The sequence below is a fragment of the Callithrix jacchus genome, chromosome 8, assembly GCF_049354715.1.
Source record: "Callithrix jacchus isolate 240 chromosome 8, calJac240_pri, whole genome shotgun sequence".
Classification (NCBI taxonomy): Eukaryota; Metazoa; Chordata; class Mammalia; order Primates; family Cebidae; genus Callithrix; species Callithrix jacchus.
The window spans coordinates 28,845,396-28,863,928 of NC_133509.1; positions in this window are offsets into that span (position 1 = coordinate 28,845,396).

Below are 18,533 nucleotides of genomic sequence, written 5' to 3' on the forward strand. Positions count from 1 at the left end.
AAATCCAAGCATTTCAGAAATAGCTGTAAATCTCCGTCTACAACACAAAACGAACGTATCCTTCAAACTGCTCTGCTGTGCGTTCGCTTAACTAAGTGAGTTGAATCCGCGTTTAGATTCAGAGAGTGGGAAGCACGTTCCTTCTAGGAGCTGCGTTTTGCTATTCCAGCGTGAATGGGAGTAAACGCTGTATTGAGAAATATCTGCTTCTAGAACAAAAACGCAGCTACCTAACAGAACGGTCTTCAATGTGTGCATTCAACTTACACAGTTAAACTGATGTGCGTTTGCAGGAATTTGTAAACATTTTCTGTGAAGCAGCGGAAAACGCATTTTTCCAGCCAAATCCAAGCATTTCAGAAATAGCTGTAAATCTCCGTCCAAAACACAAAACGAACGTATCCTTCAAACTGCTCTGCTGTGCGTTCGCTTAACTAAGGGAGTTGAATCCGCATTTAGATTCAGAGAGTGGGAATCACGTTCCTTCTAGGAGCTGCGTTTTGCTATTCCAGCGTGAATGGGAGTAAACGCTGTATTGAGAAATATCTGCTTCTAGAACCAAAACTTAGCTACCTAACAGAACGGTCTTAAATGTGTGCATTCAACTTACACAGTTAAACTGATGTGCGTTTGCAGGAGTTTGTAAACCCTTTCTGTGAAGCAGCGGAAAACGCATTTTTCCAGCCAAATCCAAGCATTTCAGAAATAGCTGTAAATCTCCGTCTAGAACACAAAACGAACGTATACTTCAAACTGCTCTGGTGTACGTTCGCTTAACTAAGGGAGTTGAATCCGCGTTTAGATTCAGAGAGTGGGAAGCACGTTCCTTCTAGGAGCTGCGTTTTGCTATTCCAGCGTGAATGGGAGTAAACGCTGTATTGAGAAATATCTGCTTCTAGAACCAAAACGCAGCTACCTAACAGAACGGTCTTCAATGTGTGCATTCAACTTACAGAGTTAAACTGATGTGCGTTTGCAGGAGTTTGTAAACCCTTTCTGTGAAGCAGCGGAAAACGCATTTTTGCAGCCAAATCCAAGCATTTCAGAAATAGCTGTAAATCTCCGTCTAAAACACAAAACGAAAGTATCCTTCAAACTGCTCTGCTGTGCGTTCGCTTAACTAAGGTAGTTGAATCCGCGTTTAGATTCAGAGAGTGGGAAGCACGTTCTTTCTAGGAGCTGCGTTTTGCTATTCCAGCGTGAATGGGAGTAAACGCTGTATTGAGAAATATCTGCTTCTGGAACCAAAACACAGCTACCTAACAGAACGGTCTTCAATGTGTGCATTCAACTTACAGAGTTAAACTGATGTGCGTTTGCAGGAGTTTGTAAACCCTTTCTGTGAAGCAGCGGAAAACGCATTTTTCCAGCCAAATCCAAGCATTTCAGAAATAGCTGTAAATCTCCGTCTAAAACACAAAACGAACGTATCCTTCAAACTGCTCTGCTGTGCGTTCGCTTAACTAAGGGAGTTGAATCCGCGTTTAGATTCAGAGAGTGGGAAGCACGTTCCTTCTAGGAGCTCCGTTTTGCTATTCCAGCGTGAATGGGAGTAAACGCTGTATTGAGAAATATCTGCTTCTAGAACCAAAACGCAGCTACCTAACAGAACGGTCTTCAATGTGTGCATTCAATTTACAGAGTTAAACTGATGTGCGTTTGCAGGAGTTTGTAAACCCTTTCTGTGAAGCAGCGGAAAACGCATTTTTGCAGCCAAATCCAAGCATTTCAGAAATAACTGTAAATCTCCGTCTAAAACACAAAACGAACGTATCCTTCAAACTGTTCTGCTGTGCGTTCGCTTAACTAAGGGAGTTGAATCCGCATTTAGATTCAGAGAGTGGGAAGCACGTTCCTTCTAGGAGCTGCGTTTTGCTATTCCAGCGTGAATGGGAGTAAACGCTGTATTGAGAAATATCTGCTTCTAGAACCAAAACGCAGCTACCTAACAGAACGGTCTTCAATGTGTGCATTCAACTTAAACAGTTAAACTGATGTGCGTTTGCAGGAGTTTGTAAACCCTTTCTGTGAAGCAGCGGAAAACGCATTTTTCCAGCCAAATCCAAGGATTTCAGAAATAGCTGTAAATCTCCGTCTAAAACAAAAAACGAACGTATCCTAAAGACTGCTCTGCTGTGCGTTCGCTTAACTAAGGGAGTTGAATCCGCGTTTAGATTCAGAGAGTGGGAAGCACGTTCCTTATAGGAGCTGCGTTTTGCTATTCCAGCGTGAATGGGAGTAAACGCTGTATTGAGAAATATCTGCTTCTAGAACCAAAACGCAGCTACCTAACAGAACGGTCTTCAATGTGTGCATTCAACTTACAGAGTTAAACTGATGTGCGTTTGCAGGAGTTGGTAAACCCATTCTGTGAAGCAGCGGAAAACGCATTTTTGCAGCCAAATCCAAGCATTTCAGAAATAGCTGTAAATCTCCGTCTAAAACACAAAACGAACGTATCCTTCAAACTGCTCTGCTGTGCGTTCGCTTAACTAAGGGAGTTGAATCCGCGTTTAGATTCAGAGAGTGGGAAGCACGTTCCTTCTAGGAGCTGCCTTTTGCTATTCCAGCGTGAATGGGAGTAAACGCTGTATTGAGAAATATCTGCTTCTAGAACCAAAACCCAGCTACCTAACAGAACGGTCTTCAATGTGTGCATTCAACTTAAACAGTTAAACTGATGTGCGTTTGCAGGAGTTTGTAAACCCTTTCTGTGAAGCAGCGGAAAACCCATTTTTGCAGCCAAATACAAGCATTTCAGAAATAGCTGTAAATCTCCGTCTAAAACACAAAACGAACGTATCCTTCAAACTGCTCTGCTGTGCGTTCGCTTAACTAAGGGAGTTGAATCCGCGTTTAGATTCAGAGAGTGGGAAGCACGTTCCTTCTAGGAGCTGCGTTTTGCTATTCCAGCGTGAATGGGAGTAAACGCTGTATTGAGAAATATCTGCTTCTAGAACCAAAACGCAGCTACCTAACAGAACGGTCTTCAATGGGTGCATTCAACTTACAGAGATAAACTGATGTGCCTTTGCAGGAGTTTGTAAACCCTTTCTGTGAAGCAGCGGAAAACGCATTTTTGCAGCCAAATCCAAGCATTTCAGAAATAGCTGTAAATCTCCGTCTACAACACAAAACGAACGTATCCTTCAAACTGCTCTGCTGTGCGTTCGCTTAACTAAGTGAGTTGAATCCGCGTTTAGATTCAGAGAGTGGGAAGCACGTTCCTTCTAGGAGCTGCGTTTTGCTATTCCAGCGTGAATGGGAGTAAACGCTGTATTGAGAAATATCTGCTTCTAGAACAAAAACGCAGCTACCTAACAGAACGGTCTTCAATGTGTGCATTCAACTTAAACAGTTAAACTGATGTGCGTTTGCAGGAGTTTGTAAACCCTTTCTGTGAAGCAGCGGAAAACCCATTTTTGCAGCCAAATACAAGCATTTCAGAAATAGCTGTAAATCTCCGTCTAAAACACAAAACGAACGTATCCTTCAAACTGCTCTGCTGTGCGTTCGCTTAACTAAGGGAGTTGAATCCGCGTTTAGATTCAGAGAGTGGGAAGCACGTTCCTTCTAGGAGCTGCGTTTTGCTATTCCAGCGTGAATGGGAGTAAACGCTGTATTGAGAAATATCTGCTTCTAGAACCAAAACGCAGCTACCTAACAGAACGGTCTTCAATGGGTGCATTCAACTTACAGAGATAAACTGATGTGCCTTTGCAGGAGTTTGTAAACCCTTTCTGTGAAGCAGCGGAAAACGCATTTTTGCAGCCAAATCCAAGCATTTCAGAAATAGCTGTAAATCTCCGTCTACAACACAAAACGAACGTATCCTTCAAACTGCTCTGCTGTGCGTTCGCTTAACTAAGTGAGTTGAATCCGCGTTTAGATTCAGAGAGTGGGAAGCACGTTCCTTCTAGGAGCTGCGTTTTGCTATTCCAGCGTGAATGGGAGTAAACGCTGTATTGAGAAATATCTGCTTCTAGAACAAAAACGCAGCTACCTAACAGAACGGTCTTCAATGTGTGCATTCAACTTACACAGTTAAACTGATGTGCGTTTGCAGGAATTTGTAAACATTTTCTGTGAAGAAGCGGAAAACGCATTTTTCCAGCCAAATCCAAGCATTTCAGAAATAGCTGTAAATCTCCGTCCAAAACACAAAACGAACGTATCCTTCAAACTGCTCTGCTGTGCGTTCGCTTAACTAAGGGAGTTGAATCCGCATTTAGATTCAGAGAGTGGGAATCACGTTCCTTCTAGGAGCTGCGTTTTGCTATTCCAGCGTGAATGGGAGTAAACGCTGTATTGAGAAATATCTGCTTCTAGAACCAAAACTTAGCTACCTAACAGAACGGTCTTAAATGTGTGCATTCAACTTACACAGTTAAACTGATGTGCGTTTGCAGGAGTTTGTAAACCCTTTCTGTGAAGCAGCGGAAAACGCATTTTTCCAGCCAAATCCAAGCATTTCAGAAATAGCTGTAAATCTCCGTCTAGAACACAAAACGAACGTATACTTCAAACTGCTCTGGTGTACGTTCGCTTAACTAAGGGAGTTGAATCCGCGTTTAGATTCAGAGAGTGGGAAGCACGTTCCTTCTAGGAGCTGCGTTTTGCTATTCCAGCGTGAATGGGAGTAAACGCTGTATTGAGAAATATCTGCTTCTAGAACCAAAACGCAGCTACCTAACAGAACGGTCTTCAATGTGTGCATTCAACTTACAGAGTTAAACTGATGTGCGTTTGCAGGAGTTTGTAAACCCTTTCTGTGAAGCAGCGGAAAACGCATTTTTGCAGCCAAATCCAAGCATTTCAGAAATAGCTGTAAATCTCCGTCTAAAACACAAAACGAACGTATCCTTCAAACTGCTCTACTGTGCGTTCGCTTAACTAAGGGAGTTGAATCCGCCTTCAGATTCAGAGAGTGGGAAGCACGTTCCTTCTAGGAGCTGCGTTTTGCTATTCCAGCGTGAATGGGAGTAAACGCTGTATTGAGAAATATCTGCTTCTAGAACCAAAACGCAGCTACCTAACAGAACGGTCTTCAATGTGTGCATTCAACTTACAGAGTTAAACTGATGTGCGTCTGCAGGAGTTTGTAAACCCTTTCTGTGAAGCAGCGGAAAACGCATTTTTGCAGCCAAATCCAAGCATTTCAGAAATAGCTGTAAATCTCCGTCTAAAACACAAAACGAACGTATCCTTCAAACTGCTTTGCTGTGCGTTCGCTTAACTAAGGGAGTTGAATCCGCGTTTAGATTCAGAGAGTGGGAAGCACGTTCCTTCTAGGAGCTGCGTTTTGCTATTCCAGCGTGAATGGGAGTAAACGCTGTATTGAGAAATATCTGCTTCTAGAACCAAAACGCAGCTACCTAACAGAACGGTCTTCAATGTGTGCATTCAACTTACAGAGTTAAACTGATGTGCGTTTGCAGGAGTTTGTAAACCCTTTCTGTGAAGCAGCGGAAAACGCATTTTTCCAGCCAAATCCAAGCATTTCAGGAATAGCTGTAAATCTCCGTCTAAAACACAAAACGAACGTATCCTTCAAACTGCTCTGCTGTGCGTTCGCTTAACTAAGGGAGTTGAATCCGCCTTCAGATTCAGAGAGTGGGAAGCACGTTCCTTCTAGGAGCTGCGTTTTGCTATTCCAGCGTGAATGGGAGTAAACGCTGTATTGAGAAATATCTGCTTCTAGAACCAAAACGCAGCTACCTAACAGAACGGTCTTCAATGTGTGCATTCAACTGACAGAGTTAAACTGATGTGCGTTTGCAGGAGTTTGTAAACCCTTTCTGTGAAGCAGCGGAAAACGCATTTTTGCAGCCAAATCCAAGCATTTCAGAAATAGCTGTAAATCTCCGTCTAAAACACAAAACGAACGTATCCTTCAAACTGCTCTGCTGTGCCTTCGCTTAACTAAGGGAGTTGAATCCGCGTTTAGATTCAGAGAGTGGAAAGCACGTTCCTTCTTGGAGCTGCGTTTTGCTATTCCAGCGTGAATGGGAGTAAACGCTGTATTGAGAAATATCTGCTTCTAGAACCAAAACGCAGCTACCTAACAGAACGGTCTTCAATGTGTGCATTCAACTTACAGAGTTAAACTGATGTGCGTTTGCAGGAGTTTGTAAACCCTTTCTGTGAAGCAGCGGAAAACGCATTTTTGCAGCCAAATCCAAGAATTTCAGAAATAGCTGTAAATCTCCGTCTAAAACACAAAACGAACGTATCCTTCAAACTGCTCTGCTGTGCGTTCGCTTAACTAAGGGAGTTGAATCCGCGTTTAGATTCAGAGAGTAGGAAGCACGTTCCTTCTAGGAGCTGCGTTTTGCTATTCCAGCGTGAATGGGAGTAAACGCTGTATTGAGAAATATCTGCTTCTAGAACCAAATCGCAGCTACCTAACAGAACGGTCTTCAATGTGTGCATTCAACTTACAGAGTTAATCTGATGTGCGTTTGCAGGAGTTTGTCAACCCTTTCTGTGAAGCAGCGGAATACCCATTTTTGCAGCCAAATCCAAGCATTTCAGAAATAGCTGTAAATCTCCGTCTAAAACACAAAACGAACGTATCCTTCAAACTGCTCTGCTGTGCGTTCGCTTAACTAAGGGAGTTGAATCCGCCTTCAGATTCAGAGAGTGGGAAGCACGTTCCTTCTAGGAGCTGCGTTTTGCTATTCCAGCGTGAATGGGAGTAAACGCTGTATTGAGAAATATCTGCTTCTAGAACAAAAACGCAGCTACCTAACAGAACGGTCTTCAATGTGTGCATTCAACTTACAGAGTAAAACTGATGTCCGTTTGCAGGAGTTGGTAAACCCATTCTGTGAAGCAGCGGAAAACGCATTTTTGCAGCCAAATCCAAGCATTTCAGAAATAGCTGTAAATCTCCGTCTAAAACACAAAACGAACGTATCCTTCAAACTGCTCTGCTGTGCGTTCGCTTAACTAAGGGAGTTGAATCCGCGTTTAGATTCAGAGAGTGGGAAGCACGTTCCTTCTAGGAGCTGCCTTTTGCTATTCCAGCGTGAATGGGAGTAAACGCTGTATTGAGAAATATCTGCTTCTAGAACCAAAACCCAGCTACCTAACAGAACGGTCTTCAATGTGTGCATTCAACTTAAACAGTTAAACTGATGTGCGTTTGCAGGAGTTTGTAAACCCTTTCTGTGAAGCAGCGGAAAACGCATTTTTCCAGCCAAATCCAAGCATTTCAGAAATAGCTGTAAATCTCCGTCTAAAACACAAAACGAACGTATCCTTCAAACTGCTCTGCTGTTCGTTCGCTTAACTAAGGGAGTTGAATCCGCGTTTAGATTCAGAGAGTGGGAAGCACGTTCCTTCTAGGAGCTGCGTTTTGCTATTCCAGCGTGAATGGGAGTAAACGCTGTATTGAGAAATATCTGCTTCTAGAACCAAATCGCAGCTACCTAACAGAACGGTCTTCAATGTGTGCATTCAACTTACAGAGTTAAACTGATGTGCGTTTGCAGGAGTTTGTAAACCCTTTCTGTGAAGCAGCGGAAAACGCATTTTTGCAGCCAAATCCAAGCATTTCAGAAATAGCTGTAAATCTCCGTCTAAAACACAAAACGAACGTATCCTTCAAACTGCTCTACTGTGCGTTCGCTTAACTAAGGGAGTTGAATCCGCCTTCAGATTCAGAGAGTGGGAAGCACGTTCCTTCTAGGAGCTGCGTTTTGCTATTCCAGCGTGAATGGGAGTAAACGCTGTATTGAGAAATATCTGCTTCTAGAACCAAAACGCAGCTACCTAACAGAACGGTCTTCAATGTGTGCATTCAACTTACAGAGTTAAACTGATGTGCGTCTGCAGGAGTTTGTAAACCCTTTCTGTGAAGCAGCGGAAAACGCATTTTTGCAGCCAAATCCAAGCATTTCAGAAATAGCTGTAAATCTCCGTCTAAAACACAAAACGAACGTATCCTTCAAACTGCTTTGCTGTGCGTTCGCTTAACTAAGGGAGTTGAATCCGCGTTTAGATTCAGAGAGTGGGAAGCACGTTCCTTCTAGGAGCTGCGTTTTGCTATTCCAGCGTGAATGGGAGTAAACGCTGTATTGAGAAATATCTGCTTCTAGAACCAAAACGCAGCTACCTAACAGAACGGTCTTCAATGTGTGCATTCAACTTACAGAGTTAAACTGATGTGCGTTTGCAGGAGTTTGTAAACCCTTTCTGTGAAGCAGCGGAAAACGCATTTTTCCAGCCAAATCCAAGCATTTCAGGAATAGCTGTAAATCTCCGTCTAAAACACAAAACGAACGTATCCTTCAAACTGCTCTGCTGTGCGTTCGCTTAACTAAGGGAGTTGAATCCGCCTTCAGATTCAGAGAGTGGGAAGCACGTTCCTTCTAGGAGCTGCGTTTTGCTATTCCAGCGTGAATGGGAGTAAACGCTGTATTGAGAAATATCTGCTTCTAGAACCAAAACGCAGCTACCTAACAGAACGGTCTTCAATGTGTGCATTCAACTGACAGAGTTAAACTGATGTGCGTTTGCAGGAGTTTGTAAACCCTTTCTGTGAAGCAGCGGAAAACGCATTTTTGCAGCCAAATCCAAGCATTTCAGAAATAGCTGTAAATCTCCGTCTAAAACACAAAACGAACGTATCCTTCAAACTGCTCTGCTGTGCCTTCGCTTAACTAAGGGAGTTGAATCCGCGTTTAGATTCAGAGAGTGGAAAGCACGTTCCTTCTTGGAGCTGCGTTTTGCTATTCCAGCGTGAATGGGAGTAAACGCTGTATTGAGAAATATCTGCTTCTAGAACCAAAACGCAGCTACCTAACAGAACGGTCTTCAATGTGTGCATTCAACTTACAGAGTTAAACTGATGTGCGTTTGCAGGAGTTTGTAAACCCTTTCTGTGAAGCAGCGGAAAACGCATTTTTGCAGCCAAATCCAAGAATTTCAGAAATAGCTGTAAATCTCCGTCTAAAACACAAAACGAACGTATCCTTCAAACTGCTCTGCTGTGCGTTCGCTTAACTAAGGGAGTTGAATCCGCGTTTAGATTCAGAGAGTAGGAAGCACGTTCCTTCTAGGAGCTGCGTTTTGCTATTCCAGCGTGAATGGGAGTAAACGCTGTATTGAGAAATATCTGCTTCTAGAACCAAATCGCAGCTACCTAACAGAACGGTCTTCAATGTGTGCATTCAACTTACAGAGTTAAACTGATGTGCGTTTGCAGGAGTTTGTCAACCCTTTCTGTGAAGCAGCGGAATACGCATTTTTGCAGCCAAATCCAAGCATTTCAGAAATAGCTGTAAATCTCCGTCTAAAACACAAAACGAACGTATCCTTCAAACTGCTCTGCTGTGCGTTCGCTTAACTAAGGGAGTTGAATCCGCCTTCAGATTCAGAGAGTGGGAAGCACGTTCCTTCTAGGAGCTGCGTTTTGCTATTCCAGCGTGAATGGGAGTAAACGCTGTATTGAGAAATATCTGCTTCTAGAACAAAAACGCAGCTACCTAACAGAACGGTCTTCAATGTGTGCATTCAACTTACAGAGTAAAACTGATGTCCGTTTGCAGGAGTTGGTAAACCCATTCTGTGAAGCAGCGGAAAACGCATTTTTGCAGCCAAATCCAAGCATTTCAGAAATAGCTGTAAATCTCCGTCTAAAACACAAAACGAACGTATCCTTCAAACTGCTCTGCTGTGCGTTCGCTTAACTAAGGGAGTTGAATCCGCGTTTAGATTCAGAGAGTGGGAAGCACGTTCCTTCTAGGAGCTGCCTTTTGCTATTCCAGCGTGAATGGGAGTAAACGCTGTATTGAGAAATATCTGCTTCTAGAACCAAAACCCAGCTACCTAACAGAACGGTCTTCAATGTGTGCATTCAACTTAAACAGTTAAACTGATGTGCGTTTGCAGGAGTTTGTAAACCCTTTCTGTGAAGCAGCGGAAAACGCATTTTTCCAGCCAAATCCAAGCATTTCAGAAATAGCTGTAAATCTCCGTCTAAAACACAAAACGAACGTATCCTTCAAACTGCTCTGCTGTTCGTTCGCTTAACTAAGGGAGTTGAATCCGCGTTTAGATTCAGAGAGTGGGAAGCACGTTCCTTCTAGGAGCTGCGTTTTGCTATTCCAGCGTGAATGGGAGTAAACGCTGTATTGAGAAATATCTGCTTCTAGAACCAAATCGCAGCTACCTAACAGAACGGTCTTCAATGTGTGCATTCAACTTACAGAGTTAAACTGATGTGCGTTTGCAGGAGTTTGTAAACCCTTTCTGTGAAGCAGCGGAAAACGCATTTTTGCAGCCAAATTTAAGCATTTCAGAAATAGCTGTAAATCTCCGTCTAAAACACAAAACGAACGTATCCTTCAAACTGCTCTGCTGTGCGTTCGCTTAACTAAGGGAGTTGAATCCGCGTTTAGATTCAGAGAGTGGGAAGCACGTTCCTTCTAGGAGCTGCGTTTTGCTATTCCAGCGTGAATGGGAGTAAACGCTGTATTGAGAAATATCTGCTTCTAGAACAAAAACGCAGCTACCTAACAGAACGGTCTTCAATGTGTGCATTCAACTTACAGAGTTAAACTGATGTGCGTTTGCAGGAGTTTGTAAACCCTTTCTGTGAAGCAGCGGAAAACGCATTTTTCCAGCCAAATCCAAGCATTTCAGAAATAGCTGTAAATCTCCGTCTAAAACACAAAACGAACGTATCCTTCAAACTGCTCTGCTGTGCGTTCGCTTAACTAAGGGAGTTGAATCCGCGTTTAGATTCAGAGAGTGGGAAGCACGTTCCTTCTAGGAGCTCCGTTTTGCTATTCCAGCGTGAATGGGAGTAAACGCTGTATTGAGAAATATCTGCTTCTAGAACCAAAACGCAGCTACCTAACAGAACGGTCTTCAATGTGTGCATTCAATTTACAGAGTTAAACTGATGTGCGTTAGCAGGAGTTTGTAAACCCTTTCTGTGAAGCAGCGGAAAACGCATTTTTCCAGCCAAATCCAAGCATTTCAGAAATAACTGTAAATCTCCGTCTAAAACACAAAACGAACGTATCCTTCAAACTGTTCTGCTGTGCGTTCGCTTAACTAAGGGAGTTGAATCCGCATTTAGATTCAGAGAGTGGGAAGCACGTTCCTTCTAGGAGCTGCGTTTTGCTATTCCAGCGTGAATGGGAGTAAACGCTGTATTGAGAAATATCTGCTTCTAGAACCAAATCGCAGCTACCTAACAGAACGGTCTTCAATGTGTGCATTCAACTTACAGAGTTAAACTGATGTGCGTTAGCAGGAGTTTGTAAACCCTTTCTGTGAAGCAGCGGAAAACGCATTTTTGCAGCCAAATCCAAGCATTTCAGAAATAGCTGTAAATCTCCGTCTAAAACACAAAACGAACGTATCCTTCAAACTGCTCTGCTGTGCGTTCGCTTAACTAAGGGAGTTGAATCCGCGTTTAGATTCAGAGAGTGGGAAGCACGTTCCTTCTAGGAGCTGCCTTTTGCTATTCCAGCGTGAATGGGAGTAAACGCTGTATTGAGAAATATCTGCTTCTAGAACCAAAACCCAGCTACCTAACAGAACGGTCTTCAATGTGTGCATTCAACTTAAACAGTTAAACTGATGTGCGTTTGCAGGAGTTTGTAAACCCTTTCTGTGAAGCAGCGGAAAACCCATTTTTGCAGCCAAATACAAGCATTTCAGAAATAGCTTTAAATCTCCGTCTAAAACACAAAACGAACGTATCCTTCAAACTGCTCTGCTGTGCGTTCGCTTAACTAAGGGAGTTGAATCCGCGTTTAGATTCAGAGAGTGGGAAGCACGTTCCTTCTATGAGCTGCGTTTTGCTATTCCAGCGTGAATGGGAGTAAACGCTGTATTGAGAAATATCTGCTTCTAGAACCAAAACGCAGCTACCTAACAGAACGGTCTTCAATGTGTGCATTCAACTTACAGAGATAAACTGATGTGCGTTTGGAGGAATTTGTAAACCCTTTCTGTGAAGCAGCGGAAAACGCATTTTTGCAGCCAAATCCAAGCATTTCAGAAATAGCTGTAAATCTCCGTCTACAACACAAAACGAACGTATCCTTCAAACTGCTCTGCTGTGCGTTCGCTTAACTAAGGGATTTGAATCCGCGTTTAGATTCAGAGAGTGGGAAGCACGTTCCTTCTAGGAGCTGCGTTTTGCTACTCCAGCGTGAATGGGAGTAAACGCTGTATTGAGAAATATCTGCTTCTAGAACCAAAACGCAGCTACCTAACAGAACGGTCTTCAATGTGTGCATTCAACTTACAGAGTTAAACTGATGTGCGTTTGCAGGAGTTTGTAAACCCTTTCTGTGAAGCAGCGGAAAACGCATTTTTCCAGCCAAATCCAAGCATTTCAGAAATAGCTGTAAATCTCCGTCTAAAACACAAAACGAACGTATCCTTCAAACTGCTCTGCTGTGCGTTCGCTTAACTAAGGGAGGTGAATTTGCATTTAGATTCAGAGAGTGGGAAGCACGTTTCTTCTATGAGCTGCGTTTTGCTATTCCAGCGTGAATGGGAGTAAACGCTGTATTGAGAAATATCTGCTTCTAGAATCAAAACGCAGCTACCTAACAGAACGGTCTTCAATGTGTGCATTCAACTTACACAGTTAAACTGATGTGCGTTTGCCGGAGTTTGTAAACCCTTTCTGTGAAGCAGCGGAAAACGCATTTTTCCAGCCAAATCCAAGCATTTCAGAAATAGCTGTAAATCTCCGTCTAAAACACAAAACGAACGTATCCTTCAAACTGCTCTGCTGTGCGTTCGCTTAACTAAGGGAGTTGAATCCGCGTTTAGATTCAGAGAGTGGGAAGCACGTTCCTTCTAGGAGCTGCGTTTTGCTATTCCAGCGTGAATGGGAGTAAACGCTGTATTGAAAAATATCTGCTTCTAGAACCAAAACCCAGCTACCTAACAGAAATGTCTTCAATGTGTGCATTCAACTTACAGAGTTAAACTGATGTGCGTTTGCAGGAGTTTGTAAACCCTTTCTGTGAAGCAGCGGAAAACGCATTTTTCCAGCCAAATCCAAGCATTTCAGAAATAGCTGTAAATCACCGTCTAAAACACAAAACGAACGTATCCTTCAAACTGCTCTGCTGTGCGTTCGCTTAACTAAGGGAGTTGAATCCGCGTTTAGATTCAGAGAGTGGGAAGCACGTTCCTTCTAGGAGCTGCGTTTTGCTATTCCAGCGTGAATGGGAGTAAACGCTGTATTGAGAAATATCTGCTTCTAGAACCAAATCGCATCTACCTAACAGAACGGTCTTCAATGTGTGCATTCAACTTACAGAGTTAAACTGATGTGCGTTTGCAGGAGTTTGTAAACCCTTTCTGTGAAGCAGCGGAAAACGAATTTTGCAGCCAAATCCAAGCATTTCAGAAATAGCTGTAAATCTCCGTCTAAAACACAAAACGAACGTATCCTTCAAACTGCTCTACTGTGCGTTCGCTTAACTAAGGGAGTTGAATCCGCGTTTAGATTCAGAGAGTGGGAAGCACGTTCCTTCTAGGAGCTGCGTTTTGCTATTCCAGCGTGAATGGGAGTAAACGCTGTATTGAGAAATATCTGCTTCTAGAACCAAAACGCAGCTACCTAACAGAACGGTCTTCAATGTGTGCATTCAACTTACACAGTTAAACTGATGTGCGTTTGCAGGAATTTGTAAACCCTTTCTGTGAAGCAGCGGAAAACGCATTTTTCCAGCCAAATCCAAGCATTTCAGAAATAGCTGTAAATCTCCGTCCAAAACACAAAACGAACGTATCCTTCAAACTGCTCTGCTGTGCGTTCGCTTAACTAAGGGAGTTGAATCCGCATTTAGATTCAGAGAGTGGGAATCACGTTCCTTCTAGGAGCTGCGTTTTGCTATTCCAGCGTGAATGGGAGTAAACGCTGTATTGAGAAATATCTGCTTCTAGAACCAAAACTTAGCTACCTAACAGAACGGTCTTAAATGTGTGCATTCAACTTACACAGTTAAACTGATGTGCGTTTGCAGGAGTTTGTAAACCCTTTCTGTGAAGCAGCGGAAAACGCATTTTTCCAGCCAAATCCAAGCATTTCAGAAATAGCTGTAAATCTCCGTCTAGAACACAAAACGAACGTATACTTCAAACTGCTCTGGTGTGCGTTCGCTTAACTAAGGGAGTTGAATCCGCGTTTAGATTCAGAGAGTGGGAAGCACGTTCCTTCTAGGAGCTGCGTTTTGCTATTCCAGCGTGAATGGGAGTAAACGCTGTATTGAGAAATATCTGCTTCTAGAACCAAAACGCAGCTACCTAACAGAACGGTCTTCAATGTGTGCATTCAACTTACAGAGTTAAACTGATGTGCGTTTGCAGGAGTTTGTAAACCCTTTCTGTGAAGCAGCGGAAAACGCATTTTTGCAGCCAAATCCAAGCATTTCAGAAATAGCTGTAAATCTCCGTCTAAAACACAAAACGAAAGTATCCTTCAAACTGCTCTGCTGTGCGTTCGCTTAACTAAGGTAGTCGAATCCGCGTTTAGATTCAGAGAGTGGGAAGCACGTTCTTTCTAGGAGCTGCGTTTTGCTATTCCAGCGTGAATGGGAGTAAACGCTGTATTGAGAAATATCTGCTTCTGGAACCAAAACACAGCTACCTAACAGAACGGTCTTCAATGTGTGCATTCAACTTACAGAGTTAAACTGATGTGCGTTTGCAGGAGTTTGTAAACCCTTTCTGTGAAGCAGCGGAAAACGCATTTTTCCAGCCAAATCCAAGCATTTCAGAAATAGCTGTAAATCTCCGTCTAAAACACAAAACGAACGTATCCTTCAAACTGCTCTGCTGTGCGTTCGCTTAACTAAGGGAGTTGAATCCGCGTTTAGATTCAGAGAGTGGGAAGCACGTTCCTTCTAGGAGCTCCGTTTTGCTATTCCAGCGTGAATGGGAGTAAACGCTGTATTGAGAAATATCTGCTTCTAGAACCAAAACGCAGCTACCTAACAGAACGGTCTTCAATGTGTGCATTCAATTTACAGAGTTAAACTGATGTGCGTTAGCAGGAGTTTGTAAACCCTTTCTGTGAAGCAGCGGAAAACGCATTTTTCCAGCCAAATCCAAGCATTTCAGAAATAACTGTAAATCTCCGTCTAAAACACAAAACGAACGTATCCTTCAAACTGTTCTGCTGTGCGTTCGCTTAACTAAGGGAGTTGAATCCGCATTTAGATTCAGAGAGTGGGAAGCACGTTCCTTCTAGGAGCTGCGTTTTGCTATTCCAGCGTGAATGGGAGTAAACGCTGTATTGAGAAATATCTGCTTCTAGAACCAAAACGCAGCTACCTAACAGAACGGTCTTCAATGTGTGCATTCAACTTACACAGTTAAACTGATGTGCGTTTGCAGGAATTTGTAGACCCTTTCTGTGAAGCAGCGGAAAACGCATTTTTCCAGCCAAATCCAAGCATTTCAGAAATAGCTTTAAATCTCCGTCCAAAACACAAAACGAACGTATCCTTCAAACTGCTCTGCTGTGCTTTCGCTTAACTAAGGGAGTTGAATCCGCGTTTAGATTCAGAGAGTGGGAAGCACGTTCCTTCTAGGAGCTGCGTTTTGCTATTCCAGCGTGAATGGGAGTAAACGCTCTATTGAGAAATATCTGCTTCTAGAACCAAAACCCAGCTACCTAACAGAACGGTCTTCAATGTGTGCATTCAACTTACACAGTTAAACTGATGTGCGTTTGCAGGAGTTTGTAAACCCTTTCTGTGAAGCAGCGGAAAACGCATTTTTCCAGCCAAATCCAAGCATTTCAGAAATAGCTGTAAATCTCCGTCTAGAACACAAAACGAACGTATCCTTCAAACTGCTCTGCTGTGCGTTCGCTTAACTAAGGGAGTTGAATCCGCGTTTAGATTCAGAGAGTGGGAAGCACGTTACTTCTAGGAGCTGCCTTTTGCTATTCCAGCGTGAATGGGAGTAAACGATGTATTGAGAAATATCTGCTTCTAGAACCAAAACGCAGCTACCTAACAGAACGGTCTTAAATGTGTGCATTCAACTTACACAGTTAAACTGATGTGCGTTTGCAGGAGTTTGTAAACCCTTTCTGTGAAGCAGCGGAAAACGCATTTTTGCAGCCGAATCCAAGCATTTCAGAAATAGCTGTAAATCTTCGTCTAAAACACAAAACGAACGTATCCTTCAAACTGCTCTGCTGTGCGTTCGCTTAACTAAGGGAGTTGAATCCGCGTTTAGATTCAGAGAGTGGGAAGCACGTTCCTTCTAGGAGCTGCGTTTTGCTATTCCAGCGTGAATGGGAGTAAACGCTGTATTGAGAAATATCTGCTTCTAGAACCAAAACGCAGCTACATAACAGAATGGTCTTCAATGTGTGCATTCAACTTACAGAGTTAAACTGATGTGCGTTTGCAGGAGTTTGTAAACCCTTTCTGTGAAGCAGCGGAAAACGCATTTTTGAAGCCAAATACAAGCATTTCAGAAATAGCTGTTAATCTCCGTCTAAAACACAAAACGAACGTATCCTTCAAACTGCTCTGCTGTGCTTTCGCTTAACTAAGGGAGTTGAATCCGCGTTTAGATTCAGAGAGTGGGAAGCACGTTCCTTCTAGGAGCTGCGTTTTGCTATTCCAGCGTGAATGGGAGTAAACGCTGTATTGAGAAATATCTGCTTCTAGAACCATATCGCAGCTACCTAAAAGAACGGTCTTCAATGTGTGCATTCAACTTACAGAGTTAAACTGATGTGCGTTTGCAGGAGTTTGTAAACCCTTTCTGTGAAGCAGCGGAAAACGCATTTTTCCAGCCAAATCCAAGCATTTCAGAAATAGCTGTAAATCTCCGTCTAAAACACAAAACGAACGTATCCTTCAAACTGCTCTGCTGTGCGTTCGCTTAACTAAGGAAGTTGAATCCGCGTTTAGATTCAGAGAGTGGGAAGTACGTTTCTTCTATGAGCTGCGTTCTCCTATTCCAGCGTGAATGGGAGTAAACGCTGTATTGAGAAATATCTGCTTCTAGAACCCAAACGCAGCTACCTAACAGAACGGTCTTCAATGTGTGCATTCAACTTACAGAGTTAAACTGATGTGCGTTTGCAGGAGTTTGTAAACCCTTTCTGTGAAGCAGCGGAAAACGCATTTTTGCAGCCAAATACAAGCATTTCAGAAATAGCTGTTAATCTCCGTCTAAAACACAAAACGAACGTATCCTTCAAACTGCTCTTCTGTGCGTTCGCTTAACTAAGGGAGTTGAATCCGCGTTTAGATTCAGAGAGTGGGAAGCACGTTCCTTATAGGAGGTGCGTTTTGCTATTCCAGCGTGAATGGGAGTAAATGCTGTATTGAAAAATATCTGCTTCTAGAACCAAATCGCAGCTACCTAAAAGAACGGTCTTCAATGTGTGCATTCAACTTACAGAGTTAAACTGATGTGCGTTTGCAGGAGTTTGTAAACCCTTTCTGTGAAGCAGCGGAAAACGCATTTTTGCAGCCAAATCCAAGCATTTCAGAAATAGCTGTAAATCTCCGTCTAAAACACGAAACGAACGTATCCTTCAAACTGCTCTGCTGTGCGTTCGCTTAACTAAGGGAGTTGAATCCGCGTTTAGATTCAGAGAGTGGGAAGCACGTTCCTTCTAGGAGCTGCGTTTTGCTATTCCAGCGTGAATGGGAGTAAACGCTGTATTGAGAAATATCTGCTTCTAGAACCAAAACGCAGCTACCTAACAGAACGGTCTTCAATGTGTGCATTCAACTTACAGAGTTAAAATCATGTGCGTTTGCAGGAGTTTGTAAACCCTTTCTGTGAAGCAGCGGAAAACGCATTTTTGCAGCCAAATCCAAGCATTTCAGAAATAGCTGTAAATCTCCGTCTAAAACACAAAACGAACGTATCCTTCAAACTGCTCTGCTGTGCGTTCGCTTAACTAAGGGAGTTGAATCCGCGTTTAGATTCAGAGAGTGGGAAGCACGTTTCTTCTATGAGCTGCGTTTTGCTATTCCAGCGTGAATGGGAGTAAACGCTGTATTGAGAAATATCTGCTTCTAGAACCAAAACGCAGCTACCTAACAGAACGGTCTTCAATGTGTGCATTCAACTTACAGAGTTAAACTGATGTGCGTTTGCAGGAGTTTGTAAACCCTTTCTGTGAAGCAGCGGAAAACGCATTTTTGAAGCCAAATACAAGCATTTCAGAAATAGCTGTTAATCTCCGTCTAAAACACAAAACGAACGTATCCTTCAAACTGCTCTGTTGTGCTTTCGCTTAACTAAGGGAGTTGAATCCGCGTTTAGATTCAGAGAGTGGGAAGCACGTTCCTTCTAGGAGCTGCGTTTTGCTATTCCAGCGTGAATGGGAGTAAACGCTGTATTGAGAAATATCTGCTTCTAGAACCAAATCGCAGCTACCTAAAAGAACGGTCTTCAATGTGTGCATTCAACTTACAGAGTTAAACTGATGTGCGTTTGCAGGAGTTTGTTAACCCTTTCTGTGAAGCAGCGGAAAACGCATTTTTCAGCCAAATTTAAGCATT